Source organism: Macrobrachium rosenbergii, chromosome 17 (assembly GCF_040412425.1).
Source record: "Macrobrachium rosenbergii isolate ZJJX-2024 chromosome 17, ASM4041242v1, whole genome shotgun sequence".
Classification (NCBI taxonomy): Eukaryota; Metazoa; Arthropoda; class Malacostraca; order Decapoda; family Palaemonidae; genus Macrobrachium; species Macrobrachium rosenbergii.
Window position 1 is genome coordinate 37,090,765 of NC_089757.1, and position 20,578 is coordinate 37,111,342.

The window sequence follows — 20,578 nt, forward strand, 5'->3', positions numbered from 1 at the left end:
CGGAAAGAAAGAAAAGAAAATAAAAGGTATTTGCGAGTGTACAGATGCGTACGCTACACTTAGCAATCGGAAAGAAAGAAAGGAAAAGGTGAATTGTGATGTTTTTTATTTGTGAATCATTTTTTTTTTTTTACTTTCCGTTCCCTGTGCGTTGCTACTGGCACCTGAAGATGTGAAACATTATTTTACAATGGTTAATGAGGCCTGTGTCATGCATTTTCTATCAGAAAAACTTTAGTAAATTTCCAGATAAAATCATTTAAGAGTCAATATCTTATGAACAATTCCAAAGCCTGTCACCTACAGAGAGATAATACTCACTTTACACCAGATAAATATGGCTCATTCGAAAGCATACAAAGTGCCATTCTGCATGTATGAAAACTAGATAAGAATTTGGCAACATGAATCATATCGTAGGTGACATCCCACAGCATGGAGAACAATATGAACGTGAATGATAATGAGCTGTCTGTTCGGGAAGGTAACGCATGCACTTAGGGACATGACAACGGTATATATTTATTTTTCGTCTTCATCTAACAGCATACGATGTTATCAGTACAATGAACAATGCAGGAACTCAAGAAAAAAAATTGAAAATACTTTCTCAAGTTTCCGGAACCTCCAAAACTCCAAAAACAATGCAGGAACTCAAAAAGAAAATTACAGAAAATACCTTCTCAGGTTCCGAAACCTCCAAAACTCAAAGGATAAAGCAGGAACTCAAACAAAAGTAATATAAAATACCTTCTCAGGTTTCCGGAACCTCCAAAACTCCAAAAGCAATGCAGAAACTCAAAAGGAAAATAATAGAAAATACTTTCTCAAGTTTCCGGAACCTCCAAAATTCCAAGAACAATGCAGGAGCTCCCAAAAAATCTGAAAACACTTTCTCAAGTTTCCGGAACCTCCAAAACTCAAAGGACAACGCAGGAACTCAAAAAGAAAATTATAGAAAACACCTTCAAGTTTTCGGAACCTCCAAAACTCAAGGGACAACGCAGGAACTCAGAAAAAAAAGCCTTCTCAAGTTTCCGGAACCTCCAAAACTCAAAGGGCAACGCAGGAACTCAGAAAAAAAGACTTCTCAAGTTTCCGGAACCTCCAGAACTCAAAGAATGATGCAGAAACTCAGAAAAAAAAGTTCTCAAGTTTCCGGAACCTCCAAAACTCAAAGGACAATGCAGGAACTCAGAAAAAAAACCTTCTCAATTTTCCGGAACCTCCAAAACTCAAAGGACAATGCAGGAACTCAGAAAAAAAACCTTCTCAAGTTTCCGGAACCTCCAAAACTCAAAGGACAACGCAGGAACTCAGAAAGAAAAACCTTCTCAAGTTGTCGAACCTTCAAAGAACGCACATGAAAGGGACGCCAGGTTTAAAAACTTCCTTTCTTCTCTATGTTTTTTTTTTTTAATAAAATAGATATATATTATATGTAATACTGTACATGCTTTGAGACGTCACTGTGACATCAAAAGGTGTTGGTTATAATTACTCTTTTTAGCTCAGGGAATCGTCACTGTTTTTCATAATCCTGGAACAGTAAAAAAAAAAAAAGCCTCTTCATCCTTCCCTTCCGTGAGAATGCCTCTCCCGTTCATCCCTTTAACCTCCCCCCTCCCTCCCTTCTTCCCATCCCAATACCAATTCCACATTCTTCCCCTTCCCATCTCATTACCTATTCTACATTCTTGCCCGTCCCACCCCAATACCAATTCAATACCAATTCCACATTCTTCCACAATCCCATCCCAATACCAATTCCACCCCTTCGATCCCATTACCTATTACCTATCCCACAGTCTTCCCTCTCCCACCCCAATAACAATTCCACATTCTTCCCCCATCCCTCCCATCCCAATGATAATTCCACATTCTTCCCCCTCCCATCCCAATACCAATTCCACATTCTTCCCCCTCCCATCCCATTACCTATCCCACATTCTTCCTCCCTCCCACCCCAATAACAATTCCACATTCTTCCCCCATCCCAATGATAATTCCACATTTTTCCCCACCCCAATGCCAATTCCACATTCTTCCCCCCTCCCACCCCAATACCTATTCCACATTCTTCCCCCTCCCATCACAATAATAATTCCACATTCTTCCCCTCACTCAAATATTAATTCAACATTCTTCCCTTCCCCTTCCCACACCAACACCAATTCCACATTATTCCCCCCATCCCACCCCAATACCAATTTTTCCCCCTCCCCACTGTAAAATGTAATTCCTTCCTGGCGCAATATTCAAACGTACCCTTGAGTTGCCCTGGCGCAATATGAATGAACTTAGTAATTCATTCATATTCAAACGTACCCTCGAGTTGCCCTGTTCAGAAATGGTCTATAATACTATCTAGACCGCTGACTGTAGATCAGGGGACATTAGACAGGCAGAATATCAGGACATCAAAACATCAAAACATCATCTCCCTCCTCCTTGAAGGAGAGGGGACTTGTAAGCACGAGATTGGTCCATGGCCATTTTCGGCGAGTCAGCAAAGTACTCTCTCTCTCTCTCTCTCTCTCTCTCTCTCTCTCTCTCTCTCTCTCTCTCTCTCTCTCCCTCTGTCTCTCTCTCTCTCTCTCTCTCTCTCATGAAAACAATCACCATTTCTCCTCAATTCCTGATGGATGTGTAGAGTTTGGTTTGAATCTGTGTAATTTTAATATTTATACCCTCCCTCTCTCTCTCTCTCTCTCTCTCTCTCTCTCTCATAAAAATATTCGTTACTTCTCTCTCCATTTCTGATTAATGTACAGAGTTTGGTTTGAATCTGAGTAATTTTAATATTTACCCCTCTCTCTCTCTCTCTCTCTCTCTCTCTCTCTCTCTCTCTCTCTCTCTCATAATACACGCAAACACGTGGTCCCAGTTCATCTCTTGGCAACTTCTTGCCGATCTCTCACAGAAGGCGAGGAAAGATGTTCCAACGTCCCTTCTTCAAAGCATCTCACGAGATGAAACAGCATCTTAGCCCTCTTCTATCTCATGACGAAGACAGCTGGGATGTCCCTCTCTGCCTCTTGGAAGCGTATCAGTCCATCTGTTAACTACGTCTTTTCCAAGGTACAAAGAGGAGGAGGAGGGTGGGGAAGAAAGAAATGAGATAATATAAGACCTTTATTGGAAGAGTCAAAATAGGAGTAATGAGAATAAAATTTTTGCAATGTATGTATCCCAAATAAAACCTAGATATATATACAGTATATATATATATATATATATATATATATATATATATATATATATATATATATATATATATATATATATAATATATATATAATATATATATATATATATATACATGTATAACTGAATCACGAAAATATGGAACGTGATGAATATATAAATCAAGACAAAATCCAGACTGCTAAGTAAAAGGACAAGAAGTCGAAAGGCTTTGTAGTAGTTCATAATACATATGTATATACGTAATTCATATATATCGTGGCTTTGGTAACGGAGCTAAATCTTTACCGAGGAGTGAGTAATGCCAATTACACTAAAATCTATGGCCGCCGAAAGGAATGGAATTTAAAATTTGGGCCAAATTTGGGCCAAAGGCCAAGAGGTAGGACCTATGAATGAGGTCATTCAGCGCCGAAGATATGACTAAAAATTATTTTTTAAGTTATTTGGAAAACCTAAAATAAAACGCAATAACCTGCGAGGGCACAAGAACCCGTACCCAAAGAGAACATACCCAAGTTGGAATGAAAGAAACAAGCAAAATATTCATACACAAAATTATAATATTTATTCATAATATACGAAGCGACCATGAAGGAATTCTCCAATAATTTCTTTTAACCATACCCAAAATCTCCCCTAAACCTCTCCCCACCTACCCATACCTACCCCACCCCTCCCAACATCCGCCACCCCACCAACGATGGGGAATTCTCCACAAATATCTCTTAATCATACCCAAAATTTACCTTAAACCCCTACCCCTACATACCGCCCCAAACGATCTAGAATTCTCCAAAAATATCTTTTAATCATACCCAAAATCACCCATAACCATCTCCCCTTCCCCTTACCTACCCCTACCCACCCACCTACCCATTCCCCTAAACCCCCCCCACCATCTACCATCTCCCAACGCTCATACCCAAAATCCCCTTAACCATCTGCCCTTCCCTTACCTACTCCCCACCTACCCATTCCCAAACCCCCCCAACATCTACCATCCCCACCAACGCTCATAACCAAACCCCTTAACCATCTCCCTTCCCTTTACCTTTCCACCTCCCAACATCTACCATCCCCCCAACGCTCATACCCAAAATCTCATAACCATCTCCTTCCCTTACCTACCCCTACCCCCCCACCTACCCATTCCTAACCCCTCCCAACATCTACCATCGTCCCCTGATCTGTAAGAGGATCTATATCAAGTGAAACTGTAAATATAGTGTAGGGAAACTGCCTTATTACGTGAACGTAATCCAATGTCGACTGTTTTTTTATCATCATCATCATCATCACTTTGACCTGCGCTGGTGTCTTATAGAATCGCATTTTCTCATGCCCAGAGGACCGGGCATGGAACGGGAATGCATATGTGTGTGTGTGTGTGTGTGTGTGTGTGTATGTGTGTACACGTGTTTGCTTTGGCACATACACATGATAAATATGTAGGCTCAGAAACGTGTTTGTGTATGTATATGTATATGTATTATACATATATGTAAATATGTATATATGTATTTATATATATATCTATATATATGAATGTAAATATATTATATACATAAATATACACAATATATATTATCTCTTACAGTATCAAGTAACAAGATGACATTTCAAATAAATGTAATATAAACAAACACACACACACAAACAGAAACACAAACACACACACATATATAAATACATTTACATACATATACTGTATATATACTGTAAATATATATATCTATATATATAAATAATATATATATACAGTATATACACAATCACTTAACCAAACGAACCCAAACGTCAGCGTTCCATGAACTGGTCCCTATCACCCTCTCATATATTACATTCCATTCAACCAATGGTCGTTTTTTCCATCTGTGTAAATTAAAAAAAAATTCACGCCTGTAAAAAGTAAAAAAAAATATCATGAAAGTATATTTGTAAAAAAAAAACCTAATAAAAGAATCAGCTTAAAAAAATTATACAAACATACACATCTCATAGCAATTTCATCATGGCCACTTCTTGTTGGATAAAACGAGGACTTGTTCATTTTTTTTTTTTTTGTCTTTACAGGAGAGATTTCTTCTTCTTTTTTTGCGAAGTAATAACGGCAACGATAATAATAATAATAATAGTAATAATAATAATAATAATTTATAACGAACTTTTATTTTTGCAAATGTTGTTTGTTCCTGTGTGTGTGTGTGTGTCAACCCTTCTGTATATATTTTGTATAAAGTATTTCTTCGTCATATATATATATTATGGGATCCTGTCATCATGATTATTATTTGTAAGATAAAAATAAAAAAGGATAAAAAAAAATAAACCTAATGTGCTTTACAAAACGTGGTGCCAAACTTAAAGAATATTTTGGGGGGAATTCGTGGAACTCTGTCATTGTCAGGTTGTGATTTCATTATATAAAAATAATTTTAATTAATTATTTGATTAAGAAAATAAGTAAATAAATAATTCCCCCCCACCCCCCTCAAGTCATCCTGTATTATAATCATTCACTGCTACTCTAATGAAGTTTCGGCACCACAACTTCCATAAGACTGGCACTGTGCCAGTCGGATGTATTTTCTCTCTCTCTCTCCTCTCTCTCTCTCTCTCTCTCTCTCTCTCTCTCTCTCTCTCTCTCTCAGCAGAATCTATTCTCACTGTTTCGTCCTTTTCCCAAATTCTCTCTCTCTCTCTCTCTCTCTCTCTCTCTCTCTCTCTCTCTCTCTCTCTCTCTCTCTCTCTCTCTCTCTCTCAGCAGAACCTTTTCTCATTGCTTCATCGTTTTACAATTCTCTCTTCTCTCTCTCTCTCTCTCTCTCTCTCTCTCTCTCTCTCTCTCTCTCTCTCTTTCAGTAGAACCTTTCTCATTGCTTGTCCTTTTCCAACTCTCTCTCTCTCTCTCTCAGCAGAATCTGTTCTCATTGCTTCTGTCCTTTTTTCAGGTTATTTCTCTCTCTCTCTCTCTCTCTGTCTCTCTCTCTCTCTCTCTCTCTCAGTAGAACACTTTCTCATTGCTTCGTCCTTTCAACTTCTCTCTCTCTCTCTCAGCAGAATCTGTTCTCATTGCTTCGTCCTTTTTCAGGTTTATCTCTCTCTCTCTCTCTCTCTCTCTCTCTCTCTCTCTCTCTCTCTCTCTCTCTCTCTTTAGTAGAACCTTTTCTCATTGCTTCGTCCTTTCCCCCAACTTCTCTCTCTCTCTCTCAGCAGAATCTGTTCTCATTGCTTCGTCCTTTTGCGAGTTATTTCTCTCTCTCTCTCTCTCTCTCTCTCTCTCTCTCTCTCTCTCTCTCGTCGTACCTTGTAAATAACGGAGCGTTGTTACGAATAACGGCGGCGTTTACAGAACCACTGACGTCAGCGCAGTGGAGGCCGTCGGGAAGGGGTGTTGTTTTGTACATAGAAAAAAAAACAAAGTGTAAATTTGTGTTTCTATCAATTGCTATTAATACTATCCATATGATTTCCTCTCCAGCCATATCAGTGTACATTATCCTCTGGAACAATGAGCTTTTCAATAAAGAATTTTGAAAAATATATGGAATTCGGCTGTTTGTTCATTTTCCTTCTTTGGTTTGATGTCAAATATTTCATGTCTGGAAAATGCCACTTTATTTTGTATACACTTTGATCATACTTTTTATATAAAATGCAAAATGCATTCACACATGTATACATGTGTCAATAAATATCATCTCTTTCGTTTTGGGAACATATTACATACATGATATTGAAGAATTATTTTAATTATTGAAGAACGGTCGGATAATTCTGCAGTTGGAAGTTTGTAAACAGAAGTGACCAAGGTTTTTGACCAGCTCAGTTATAAACATGTATGTTGAAGCTCAACATACCCATAAAGTATACCTTATACACATGAAAATATATATATATATATATATATATATATATATATATATATATATATTAGCTGGTGCCACTGGGAAGATGTGTTAAAAATACATGAAAGTACTTGGCACTCTGTCACTTCATTTTGGACTTTCCCAGTGGCTTTACCTAATAAACAAAATCATGTGCTTACTTTTGTGATTTCTTAATAATAATATGCATATATATATATATATACTTATATATATATATATATATATATATATATATATATATATATATATATATATATACATATACATACATACATACATATATTAAACAATACACTAACAAAAGAATTAACGTAAAAATATTCATATAATTAGAAAGCAAAAAATAAAACATATTTCAGGTTAACGGTTCAAATATCAAGCAATAAAGTTTGTCAGTGACTGCCATCTGACTTTAAAATATCTATAACACTTTAGAAATATATAAAACGTTGCCCAAACTGAAACTGTCAAATATGGAAGAAATTGCTTAACTTCATAAGCAGTCTATAACCCTTTAAAACTAAAACTGTCAAAAATATGAAAAAAGTTGATTAATTACATAAGTCTATAACTTTTTAACAACTAAAATTGTCAAAAATTTTAAAAATTGCTTAATTTCATAAGCAATCTTAACTTTTTAGAACTAAAACTGTCAAAAATATGATAATATTGCTTAATTCCATAAGCAATCTATAACTTTTTAAAATATATAAAACATTACCCAAACTAAAATGTCCAAAATATGAAAAAATTGCTTAATTTCATAAGGAATCTATAACTTTTTAAAACTAAAATTGTCAAAAATATAAAAAATTGCTTAATTTCATAAGAAATCTATAACTTTTTCAAATATATAAAACATTACCCAATCTAAAGCTGCCAAAAATATGAAAAAAAATTGCTTAATTTCATAAGCTGAAATTACCTCCTGACAATGCAAAGGCAATGATGAAAAACCCAAAGAGAAATTATTGAAAAAAAAGTGTTATTTACCCAAACACTCAATGAAAGGTGACCACCTCCTCCTCCTCCCCCTCCTCCTCCTCCTCCTCCTCCTCCTCATCATTTCCTCCTCCTCCTCCTCCTCCTCCCTCCCTCCTCCTCCTCCTCCTCCTATATTCTTCCTCCTCCTCCTCCTCCTCCGGTATCTCAGGAGATTTTGCACAGTGTCCCCGCCGTCGACGCTTCTTCGTCGTGTGGGTGTAACCAAGTTCATTGTGGTAGAGGGAGGAGGAGGAGGAGACCCTGTCCCCTCTTCGTCGACGCTGTGCAAGTTGTGTATGTGAGAGAGAGAGAGAGAGGAGGAGAGAGAGAGGAGGAGAGAGAGAGAGAGAGAGAGAGAGAGCATGGGAATGAAGGCATCCATACAAGTAAGAGGTGTGAGAGAAGGAGAGAGAGAGAGAGGATGAGAGGAGAGAGAGAGAGAGAGAGAGAGAGAGAGGAGCCAAATGATATCACCTACTAAAGGAATCACAAAGATCAAGACAAACTCACTTGCTCTTCTCGCGAATACCTTTCACAAGATTTTCCTTTCCTAACCTTTCCTTACCTTACTTTACCTCTCCTTCCGACGTGTCAATTCCCTTTCCCTTTCCTCACACTCCTCTTCCTAAGGAAAGACGCACCCCCACAAAAATAAAGAGGTCCTCCTCCCACCCCACCCTTCCCTCCCCCTCTCCCCTCCCCACCAAGGAAGAGCGGCGTTCCCACTCATTCTTCTTAACGTCACCCCATCTCTAGCTCCTCGTGTTATTATCTCCCATTCTCCAGCATCTCTGCATTCTCCTAAACATCGTCTGCAACTTATCTCTGCATCTCTTCGGCTGAGGCCAGCGACTCTTAGTATCTTGTTCAGAGCAGCCTTAACCCACACCCCCTACCAAACCCGTCTCTCTCTCTCTCTCTCTCTCTCTCTCTCTCTCTCTCTCATATGAGAATCTGCTGTAACTTCTCTCTCTCTCTCTCTGTCTTACATATGAGAATAAGCTGCTGTAACTTACTTTTTCTCTCTCTCTGTCTTACATATAAGAATAAGAGTTCTGCTGTAACTTCTGTCTGTCTGTCTGTCTCTTTCTCTCTTTCTCTTTCTCTCTCTCTCTCTCTCTCTTACGAATGAGGCTAAGATTGCTGTTTTATAATACACCTCTCTCTCTCTCTCTCTCTTTCTGCTATAAAAATATACCAAAAGCACCCCCCAATACCTCTCTCTCTCTCTCTCTCTCTCTCTCTCTCTTGAAGTAAGAATCAGAGATCTGCTGTAACTTCACATATATTTTTTTTTGTTCGAACTCATAGATAGCAGCTGATATTCTCGTGACCTCATCATTAAAGATTTCCTCTCTCTCTCTCTCTCTCTCTCTCTCTCTCTCTCTCTCTCTCTCTCTCTCTCTCTCTCTCTCTCTCTCTCTAGGTCTCACGTTCGTTCATTCCCATTCTTCCATCCATTATTTCTGAAACGCATATTCTTTTATTTATTATCTTTTTTTTTTTTTGTCCATCTCCGCTCTCTAGACATCTTTAGTTTTTCATAATTATTTCTTCCCCCTCCTACTCTTCTATTTATCTATTTTTTCCCTCTATCTCCACTCTCCTGACATCTTTAGTTTTCGTAACTATCTTATTATCTCCTCCTCCTCCTCCTCCTCCTCCTCCTCCTCCTCCCGCGCTTCTACACCGTCGTCAGTTCACAGGATCCTATATTCTACGAACACTGGAAGAAGCATTATTCGAGAACCATAGATCCATCTTTCTTTGACATCCCGCCTGGTCGGGCCGGTGTGTGCTCTCTCTCTCTCTCTCTCTCTCTCTCTCTCTCTCTCTCTCTCTCTCTCTCTCTCTCTCTCTCAGAGCAGAATCTTTTCTCATTGCTTCGGCCTTTTCCAACCTATTTCTTCTGTATATCTCTCTCAAGGCAGAATTATTTCTCATTGCTTCGCCCTTTTTCGAAGTTATTTCTCCTCTCTCTCTCTCTCTCTCTCTCTCTCTCTCTCTCTCTCTCTCTCTCTCTCTCTCTCTCTCACGGCAAAATCTTTTCTGATTGCTTCGCCCTTTTCCAACCTATTTCTTCTCTTTCTCTCTCTCTCAAGGCCGACTTCTCTCATTGCTTTGTCCTTTCTCAAAACTTATTTCTCTTCTTCTTTGCTCCTCTCCCTCTTCTCTTCTCGGCACACACACACACACACACACACACACACACACACACATACAGCCAACACCAAATTAATAGCAAGAATACCTAGAGAGTGTTTCGGAAAGCGGTCCTTCGAGGACAAACATAAGCCAGGATTGCCGAGTATTTCCGTAGTGGCCAAAAGCCATATCATTACAGAAATATTGAAATACCTCAGAGATATTACCGTGATCTTCAGTATTTCGTGATGTTCTTGGCGATGAAAGACGACCAGCCATTCCTGGCTGTTCGCCAAAATGTGCACGACATTATTTCAGCTGTTAGAACAGGCCTTTTCAATACATTGCTTCCCTGTTGGAACAGGCCTTTCAATACATTACTGCCCTGTTAGAACAGGCCTTTTCAATGCATTGCTTCAGCTGTTAGAACAGGCCTTTTCAATACATTTGTTGGAACAGTTCCCTGTCCTGTTAGAACAGGCCTTCAATACATTATTTCGTTAGAACAGGTTTTTTGCCTGTTAGAACAGGCCTTTTCAATACATTGAACAGTCCACAATACATTACAGCTGTTAGAACAGGCTCAATACATTATTTTTAGAACAGGCCTTCAATATACATCCCTGTTAGAGCAGGCCTTTTCAATACAATACTTCCCTGTTAGAACAGGCCTTTTCAATACATTATTTCAGCTGTTAGAACAGGCCTTTTCAATACATTGCTTCCCGTTGGAACAGGCCTTTTCAATACATTACTGCCCTGTTAGAACAGGCCTTTTCAATACACTGCTTTCCTGTTAGAACAGAACTTTTGAATAAATTACTTCCCTGCTAGAACAGGCCTTTTCAATACATTACTTCAGCTGATAGAACAGTCCTTTTCCATACAATACTTCCCTGTTAGAACAGTCCTTTTTGAAATAATGGCAGGTGAATGCCTGGTTCCCTTTCAAGTTTATCAAATATTATCCTAATGCCTAAGACAGCTTTGACAAAGATCCTACCCAGATTATTATTATTATTATTATTATTATTATGATTATTATTATTATTATTATTATTATTATTATTATTATTATTATTATTATTATTCAGAAGATAAACCCCAAATTATCAAATATTATCCTAATGCCAAAGTGAACCTTGACAAAGATCCTAACATTATTATTATTATTATTATTATTATTATTATTATTATTATTATTATTATTATTATTATTATTATTATTATTATTTATTATATATTTACATCAGCTCAAGTAGACACAATACAGCACAATAATATGAACTACAAATAAATATATATTGTAAATTTACCCTCAAATACTGTCCACAACAACAACAACAATAATAATAATAATAATAATTTTATTTCTTGAGACCACATCCAGATGCAGTATGTAAGTACAGTTTACTAAATAAAATAAACAACCATAATTCACTAAATACATAAACAGGACAATAATTTTATGGTCTGACGAAAAGAAAAAATTGAAATATTATATCTTACAATATACTGTAGAAGGCAACAGAATAAGTCTGGCGGCATAACAAGAGAACGGATATCAATTATACATCGTCTGAAGCTGACGGAGACAGGGGAATAATTGATCAGTTTCTCTCTCTCTCTCTCTCTCTCTCTCTCTCTCTCTCTCTCTCTCTCTCTCTCTCTGTACTTCTGCGTGAAAGCGTGCTTGCATATCTGCTTGTACCTCAATGAAGTTGTTAGATATCTCTGATTTAGTAGGAACTCTAGTCTTATATACATACATACATCTATAAATGTATATATATAAATATATATATATATATATATATATATATATATATATATATATATATATATATATATATATAACATTGCTCAAGGTGTGTCCACACTCCAGTAAAACTTGTCATGAACACATCGGCAACCTAACTCACACATATCACAAACAATTTGAAAACATGTCAAGGACAGCAAGTGGTGAATGAACCTTTAACCAATGATGGATAACCTTGGAATATAATAGAATATAGAATTTAAGCCAAAGGCCAAGCGCTGGGACCTATAAGGCTGCACTGGTTTGAACTGTCAACAAGTCGCCGACTTGTATCCAACATGTTTGTGATGTATATGCGACAAGTGTTTACGATTTTGACGCAATGAACCCGCGGACTTGCATCCAACTTGGACGTCGCTTCCAACGCAACTTCCAACCTGCCGACTTGTATCCAACATGTTTGTGATGCGTATGCGACAAGTCGCCGACATGTGTTTACAACTTTGACGCAACCTAACGGTCGACGTCAATTTTTAGTACAAAATGACTCCAAAGAAAGCAAATGACGAGAAAACAATTTTAAAAAGTTAGCGTAAAAAAAACGACTAAATCCCATAACCTATCAGCAACTGCATCATCCGCATCAACTACTGATGCCATCTTTTAATCACACGAAGTCATACAATTACCATAACACAGTAATACTCTGATATTCTGGAACTGGAAAGAATATTACGGGGCATATCCTTTCCCTCTCTTAAGGGGTAAAATAAGGGGAGAAAAAAGGCACTAGGTATTTCGTGATGTAACGCTGGTGTTTCCATTTTGTTATACTTGACACTGTACATTTACACACACACACACATACATATATATATATATATATATATATATATATATATATATACATATATATATGTGTATGTATATATATATATATACATACATACATACATATATATAAAATGTACATATATATATATATATATATATATATATATATATATATATATATATATATATATATATATATATATATATAATATATATAATATATTCTATAAACATACTTATACAATCAATACTTATTAAAATGACAGTAAAAATGAGGACAGGTTTCCTACCACAAGCACTCCAATACAACAGGCTCCGGTTCCTTACCTGGAAATAAAAGAAGAATAATTGCAATCAGCACAACTAGTACTTGAATTGCAAAAATATTTCTTTTAGCCTAAAACATCAACTATCACTCCTCAATAACCACAATCATTTACTACTCTTATGATGACATAGAAATAAAAAAAACAAATACAGATAAAAAATAAATGTGTTCCCGTGATAGCGTAACTTTACGCAAAATCAAAATCGATCATTTTCCAGTACATTTTGTTCTGCCTGCAAAATCTCTCTCTCTCTTCTCTCTCTCTCTCTCTCTCTCTCTCTCTCTCTCTCTCCTCTCTCTTCAACCCCTTCACCAGGACTTACCCTTTCCCAGGCTCCTGCCCTTTAACAGCCCCTCTAAAACCCCTCCTTTAACAGCCACATGGCAAGCCCTGGCTGGCAGGACAAACCTCATGACGTATAAAACAGGTAATTCGCCGGAAACAAGATTGATAATACCCGTGATAGCTCGTGACAGGTAGCCATTTTCGCTGCGTTTTTTTATTTGTGTGTGTGTGTGTGTAATCCTCCCCACCAAACCCCCTCTCCATCATGTAAACATTCATATAAAATGGACAAGTCGGATAAGGTAGGTATGAATTGGGTGACGTCAATTGTCCCGTGACAGCTTCTGAAGATGTCATGATGAGAAGCGAAAGAAAAAATTATCTTTTTATTTTCTCTCTCTCCTCTCTCTCTCTCTCTCTCTCTCTCTCTCTCTCTCTCTCTCTCTCTCTCTGAGGTTACAAAATAAGCCATTTCATTCACTCATTCTTCTGAGATACTAAATAAGCCGTTTTATTTACAACATTCTTCTGAGATACTGAATAAGCCATTTTATTCACTCATTCTTCTGGGATACTTAATATGCCATTTCAGTCACTCATTCTTCTGGGATACTAAATAAGCCATTTCATTCACTCATTCTTCTGGGAAACTATATAAGCCATTTTATTCACTCAATCTTCTGGGATACCAGATAAGCCATTTTATTCACTCATCCTTCTGGGATACTAAATAAGCCATTTTATTCACCCATTCTTCTGGGATACTAAATAAGCCATTTCATTCATCCATTCTTCTGGGATACTAAATAAGCCATTTCATTCACTCATTTTTCTGGGATACTAAATCGCTCAATCTTCTGGGATACTAAGTAATCCATTTCATTCACCCATTCTCTGGATACTAAATAAGCCATGTTATTCAATCATTCTTCTGAGATGACCAAAATAACCCAAGCAAGGTCCAAAACTCCGGGCCGTCGGCTTAAACATTTACATTCATGATTTATATTCATGTATTCCATTCGCAACGTGCGAAAGGACAACGAAGTCATGTTAAATCATCATGTTAAATTACCATCAGACGAAATGTTCTACACACCCCTGGGTCATTTACATGGGTACGTGTTACCCACTCTTCCCCCTACCCCTAACCTTTCTCCCTCCAACCCCCCTCTCTCTTCATGAAGCGAATGGCGTAATGATTACAAAAGAGTCATATCACTTTTTTCGTCAACTGCATCAAAATACAATTTGTAATTTTTGGTTAGGATTGATTTTAATATATATTATTAAAATACACAGATACAGATACTGAATGAAAAAAAAAAATCTCGTGAAGGCCTCAATTCAATAGTCCTTCTAGGTAAAATTGTCGATTTTAATATATATATTTTTAAAATACACGAATACAGATATTGCATGAAATGAAAATATCGTGAAGGCCTCAGTTCAATAGGCCCTCTAGATGAAAATTTTCGAAATATCAATAAAGGGGAAATAAAATAATATAAAAATTTTTGAAACGCAAAAAATTAGTACATCTAAGAATTGAAATACTTTTTTACTTTTAAAATACACAGGTACAGATATTGCATGAAAAGAAAAAAAATCTCGTGAAGGCCTTAACTCAATAGTCCCTCTAGATGAAAATTTTCGAAATATCAATAACGGGGGAAATAAAATCAAATAAAATTTTTGAAAAGCAATAAATGGGGTATTACAAAAATCTGTAACATTCGTGAGCAGTAAATATATCGCATTATATAAGCAAAACAAACAGAGGCGTTGATGGACAAAAGGTACTCGGAAGAATCCATAGTGATATACTTTGCAATCACTCAATGATTTTATGTTAAGTTAGGTCTCTACAAAATACCAAACCCTTTGAAAAACTTACAATCACCCTTCATGAGTAAGTTAGCAATACTGCCCAAAAATTGAAGACTGCAGTATCTGCAAAAATACAAAACAGAAAAATGGCAGATACTGCAGTTTTCCCTTGCTTTACTCCTGATTTTGCAGATACTGCAAATGGGACCATCTAAATAAAGCACTGAAGAATCATTCTGAAATTGCAGTAATTTGTGTATTAGTGTTTCACGAGCCCAATAGGTGGCGTATCTCAATTTCGAAAATTTTTCAGATACTGTTTTCCCTTGCCTTACTACTAATTTTGCAGATACTGCAAATGGGACCCACTAAATAAAGCATTGAAGAGTCATTCTGAAACTGCAGTAACCTGTGTATTTGCGTTTCACGAGCTCAATAGGTGGCATATCTCAATTTTGACAATTTTGCACATACTGCAGTTTTCAGTTTTAGGGCAGAATAGAGGTATTTGCATAACCACTGCAATTGCATATACAATATGCAATTTTGTCATAGAATAAAGGTACTCTCGATTTTACAACTGGTACCATCCCCTTATTATTATTATTATTATTATTATTATTATTATTATTATTATTATTATTATTATTATTATTATTATTATTATTATTATTATTATTATTATTATTATTATTATTATTATTCAGAAGATGAACCCTATTCATAAGGAACAAGCCCACCAAGGGAGCCACTGACTTGAAATTCAAGCTTCCAAAGATTTATTATTATTATTATTATTATTATTATTATTCAGAAGCTGAACCCTATTCATATGGACCAAGCCCATCAAAGGGGCCGCTGACTTGAAATTCAAGCTTCCAAAGATTTATTATTATTATTATTATTATTATTATTATTATTATTATTATTATTATTATTATTATTATTATTATTATTATTATTATTCAGAAGCTGAACCCTATTCATATGGAACAAGCCCACCTTAACACTGAGTACACAGGTATTCCGAACTTCATTTCGCAAGGTGAAAAAAAATCAAGCTAATTATACCAAATTCCCCCCCAAAAGAGAAGTTACACCCGAAGCAACTTCACTGAACATCATGGCGGTGAAGTTCGTTGAAATAAGAAAGGAAAAGATAACAGAAGCTTATGAATAATTGAGAGAAAAAGGTGTTCCCCTTCTTTTCAGTCATTTGCAATTTCAGGAGTCGGCCATATGTAAAGAAGGCGAAGGGGGGAGGGAGAGAGATCACTCAATTAAAGGATTACAATGCCGGGCAAGTCATACTACCGTGGGAAGAGTCAGATTGAGGAGGAGGAGGAGAAGGAGGAGGAGGAGGAGGAGGAGGAGGAGGAGGAAGAGGAGGAAGAGCAGGAGGAGGAGTGGGGGGAAGGGTGAGGGAAAAGAACCTTGTTGTACACTGCATACAACTTATAATCACTGCTTCGAGGGTCTCTTGAAAGGGAGAGAGGGAAGGAGTTACTCAGAGAGAGAGAGAGAGAGAGAGAGAGAGAGAGTTTATATGAAACAGAAAAATAAAAATTATTATTTGAGATCAAACAGATTAAAAACATCAGTTTAAAGAACTCGTAACATCTCCTCATATGAGAGAGAGAGAGAGAGAGAGAGAGAGAGAGAGACGACTCCCTTCTGAGTACCAGAAACCGTGATCGACGGGCAGCGAGAATTGTCCCAAAAGAGGGAGGCCAAATAATTTTCACGTGATATCCGGAGAGGGGAGGGGAGAGGGGGAGGGGAAGTTGTGCACCGTATAAAAACCAGCATAATTACTCTATCAAGGCAGGTCCTCGTTGGTGCCGGCAGACAAAGGCCGCCTCCTTCAGGGATCGGAAGCCTTTCTGTCTTAGTTGGGTTTCGTGATGAGAAATTAAGACTTTTGCCCATAACAAAAACAAACACTTTCCCCCTTTGAAGTGAAGACCTTAGTAGGTAACACAAGCACTCCTCACAGAGAGAGAGAGAGAGAGAGAGAGAGAGAGAGAGAGAGAGAGAGAGAGAGAGCCCTTTTATAAATAACACAACCACTCAGAAAGTGAATGAGAGAGAGTGAGAGAGAAATCCCTTTTATAAATAACACAATCACTCAGAAAGTGAATGAGAGAGAGAGAGAGAGAGAGAGAGAGAGAGAGAGAGAGAGAGAGAGAGAGAGAGAGAGAGAGAGAGAGAATCCCTTTATAAATAACACAATCACTCAGAGAGAGAGAGAGAGAGATAATCCCTTTATAAATAACACAATCACTCAGAAAGAGAGAGAGAGAGAGAGAGAGAGAGATAATCCCTTTATAAATAACACAATCACTCAGAGAGAGAGAGAGAGAGAGAGAGAGAGAGAGAGAGAGAGAGAGAGAGAGAGATTCCTTTTATAAATAACACAATATCACTCCTCAGAGAGAGAGAGAGAGAGAGAGAGAGAGAGTCCCTTTATAAATAACACAATATCACCCCTCAGAGAGAGAGAGAGAGAGAGAGAGAGAAATTTAACTGCTGAGAGAGAGAAAAATGTAATGTTATATAGGTAACACATGCACTCCTCTGAGAGAGAGAGAGAGAGAGAGAGAGAGAGAGAGAGAGAGAGAGAGAGAGAGAGAGAGAACTGCTAAGATTTAACTGCGAAAAATGTAATGCTATATAGGTACCACATGCATTCCTCTGAGAGAGAGAGAGAGAGAGAGAGAGAGAGAGAGAGAGAGAGAGAGAGAGAGAGAGCAAAGCAGAGCAGATTAAGAACCATATCAGCGATGCTGGTCTATTTGTAACACTATGCTCAGGTGAGCTGGTCGTTACAACCCTTCCCCTACGCGTAATGAAGACAGAAGGCCAATAATGCAGTCATCAGGGAGGGTTGCAGGAGAAACCCGCCCTGCAATCTACCACAGAAACAAAAGGGAAGGAAGGAGAGGGGGGGAAGGAGGTGGGAGGGGGAGCATTTGCTAGATACAGTCGTCTGTAGCTGAAATTACTGTAAAAATGAAACCCTATCTGCACCTAATTTTACGGTTTTTTGATGTTTTTCCTTCATTCTCAGACTAATGCGATTTGCGCTTCGTTCCAGTTTCCCGAAATTGTATAGACGGTGAGCCATCATCCTTATTGCGTTTTATCCTTTTTCGTATTTTCTAAATTATAATCTCTTGTGCCAAATTCATTATATAAACTCAATGCCTGTGGCTGAAAAAATTCCTCGGATATGCAAAAGATACCTTATATAAAATATAAATAAGAACGAAAGTACAGCGCAAAAGAGGTTTTTTGAGTTTCTGTGAAATAAAAATTTTATTATAAAATTACAAAAGGACACACATTCCCTACTTAACCACGACAGAAAGCTGAACACACAAACAGAATCCTCAAAATTATTATGCATATAAAGATTATATTCCTCGAATTTCAATAAGTTTTCATTTGTTTAGGAAATCTGAAGAGCGATCATGTCTCCTCTACAGGTGTGAAGAAATAACAAGTGATTATCTATAGTAATCATAGCCAACATATGTTGCTGGATAAGGTAATAGGGCGACGTGTGTGTGTGTGTGTGTGTGTGTGTGTGTGTGTGTGTGTGTGTGTGTGTGTGTGTGTGTGTGTGTGTGTGTGTGATAGACGTATCATTTAAAAATTACTGAAGAAGGCACTGAAGGGGGTACATATTTATTGATGTACAAATTATTCACGTACTTTATAGTACAAAACAACTGTACATTTAAGTAATTCTAAGACCTTCTTAGGCAAGAAGTGTAAGGGAAGGCTTCATTAGAAAGACCAAGACAGACGTATCATTCAAAACTCCTGAAGAAGGCCCTGAAAGGAGTACATATTTATTGATGTACAAATTATTCACGTACATTTACGTAAATAAGGCCTTCTTAGGCAGAAAGTGAACGCAAAAATTCGCCAAGACAACCAGACAAATAGACGTATCATTTAAAAACTACTGAAGAAGGCACCGAAAGGAGTACATATTTATTGATGTACAACTTATTCAAGTACGTCACAGGACAGAACAAATGTACATTTACGTAATATAAGGCCCTCTTAGGGAGGAAGTGAACGCAAGGCTTCACCAAGAAGACCAGGCAAACAGACGCGTCATTCAAAAACTACTGAAGAAGGCGCCGAAACGGGGTATATACGTACTTTTCACGTACACCACAGCACAGAACAACAAACTGTACGTTTACGGGAGAGGTGCCGGGTCCTGTGCCATCTGACTCTAGCGTTAATATGATCTCCTTTGATGCAACTTCCAACCGTGTTCTGCGTGTTTGTTAGACCAAGTGATGGATCACGGGGCGCCCCCCTACCGTTCGAACTCGCTCGACGCTGGCTTCGCCTTCGTGATCGAACTACTTTCGCGTTCAGATTCGTAAACAGACAAGATATTTGAAATCTACATAAATATAGAAGAAAGAAAATATCGTTATTCGCGAAAGCTTGCGAAGAGATTATTGATAACGATCGACAAAAGGAATATAAATAAATAAAGAGGTTTCGAACGATACCACTCAAACCAATGGCTGAGAATCACTTTGATATTTTTTTTTTTTTTTTTTTTGCTTTTTCTGTGTTATGTAGGCACTCTCGGTAACTGATATACCACGGGAAATGCACGAAACATGATATAAATAAAAAGATAATACTTTATTTCAAGAATTACGAATCGCAACATGAAATAAACAGGGCTGATGAAAATAATAATAACACTGACCAGTGCTTAAGCCAGATCTTTCTACAGAGGCTCAAGAACAGTAAGGAACAAAGGAGCAAAAAAGGGGGAGGATGTAGGGGTAGGGGAAGGGGAGATGGGTGGAAGGAGGTAGGAGAGGAGGGGAGGGGAAGGGGGAGGGTATAGAGGAATCCTAGGGCCCCAAACATTTTCTTTTTGTTGGTACATTCGTCATAATACCACGGTGCCATTAAACCTTTGGTGTATGTCTTTGTGAAGAAAAATATAAAAAAAAGAAAACTTTCAGGCGCTGAGTAGTTGACAAAGCAGCAGTGAAAAGCAGCAGTTTCCTCTTGCAAGCACTTTGCGATGTAACAAAAACAAAGCGTTTTCCAATATAAAGTTCTCAGTGTGGCATGTGGAAAGTATTTCCCCCTGAAGCTTTCAAGATATAGGGGATTATCTTTTTACCTGTTTGTGTGGGGGATGTTTGCATATGTGCTCTCAGAGAGAGAGAGAGAGAGAGAGATATTTGTATATGTTCTGAGAAAGAGAGATTTGTATATAATAATTCTTATAGAGAGAGAGAGAGATTTGTATATAT

General features: G+C 37.5%; 1 protein-coding gene and 1 long non-coding RNA gene across 2 annotated transcripts in view; one reads left to right on the forward strand and one right to left on the reverse strand.

Moving 5' to 3' along the window:
• LOC136847859 (homeobox protein Hox-A1-like) overlaps nucleotides 1-87 on the forward strand; it is a 96,110-nt gene extending 96,023 nt beyond the window's left edge. Inside the window, exon 2 of the mRNA XM_067119839.1 lies at nucleotides 1-87. This exon is cut by the window's left edge and continues 1,331 nt beyond it. The gene's annotated coding sequence lies outside the window, so the exon portion shown is untranslated.
• The window catches only part of LOC136847861 (uncharacterized), a 558,451-nt gene that overhangs the window by 476,956 nt on the left and 60,917 nt on the right, over nucleotides 1-20,578 (reverse strand). The gene's annotated exons all lie outside the window — the stretch shown is intronic.